Here is a 1,212-nt window from a genome sequence, read left to right on the forward strand (position 1 = left end):
TTTTTTTTTTTTTTTTCTCTGCCAAGCATTAAGTCCCTTTTCCTTTGTTATGAAGGCTTTGATTTTTCTTTTGAAATTCTCATTTTCCCCATCCTCACTCAACATGGTTTGGTGGGGCTGATCCCACACCTCAGACAAAGGTTGACTAGAGTCAAGAGTTCAGGGCTGGCCAGGTAACTCCATCCAGAACTTTCCTAACTCAAGCTCCAGAACTCTTGATGGATTATTTGGAAGCATAATTTTGTCATAATAATAATCGCAAGCCTGGAACTTCAGGGATTCTCCTTTGCGCACCCTGCAGAAAGTTGTCTTCTTTTTTATTTTTATTATTAGTTTTCTTGAGAAGAAATCCAGAGGTACAGGGTCAAGAGATAGAAAAAGAAACATTTTGATTTCTGATAATGATTTTGAGTTTTAAATCTTTGAGTTTTGAAATTTTGACTTTGTGCTTGATGAAGTTTTGATATTTTGAATCTACTTCTACTTAGGTTAAATTTACCCATGAGTTTACCACTCACAGAAACTACTAAGACCCTCCTTCCCTCTTGCCTTTGATTTTAAGTTAAATTGGTTTAGGTAGGCTTTATGTCACAACTGAGTAAAATAGAAATCATAAAGAAGGCAGGAAAGGAAAATTCATATTTGTTTAGAGCCTGTATATTGCAGATTTTAGAGAGAGAGAGAGAGAGATTTCCTCAATTGAATATCTAAACACACTAGAGATAAGAATTATTATCCACATTTACACATACAAAAACCCACTGTCATTGAGTCGATTCTGACTCAAAGCCACTCCTATTGGGTTTCTGAGGCAGTGAATCTTTACAGAAGTAGATTGCTCAATTTACAGATACGGAGAGTGGCATTCAGAGAAGAGAAGTGATCCCTAGTTGCACAGCTAGGAATTCAACCCCAGTTGACTAGGCTTCAAATATCACATTTGAGCACCAGCTCAAGCCAACTATACACCATGACCATTAGAGGAGGTAGATCATTGGGTGCAGGAGTAATCAAGAAGCTGTGGACTTGAACAAGTATGTAATTAATGGGTAGGGTTTGCATGGGGAGTGATGCATGAATGGCAGCATCACAGATTTAGGGATAAAACAATAAACTTTCTCTTCTTAAGAGAGAAAGGTGAGAGTTCCAGTAAAATGACAGACTAGGCAGAAAGACTGCACAGACCCTCTTCAACAAAGAAAAGGGAAACCA

This window comes from Orycteropus afer, unplaced genomic scaffold (assembly GCF_000298275.1).
Source record: "Orycteropus afer afer isolate SDZICR_OR568_19922 unplaced genomic scaffold, OryAfe1.0 scaffold00449, whole genome shotgun sequence".
NCBI classification, from domain to species: Eukaryota; Metazoa; Chordata; class Mammalia; order Tubulidentata; family Orycteropodidae; genus Orycteropus; species Orycteropus afer.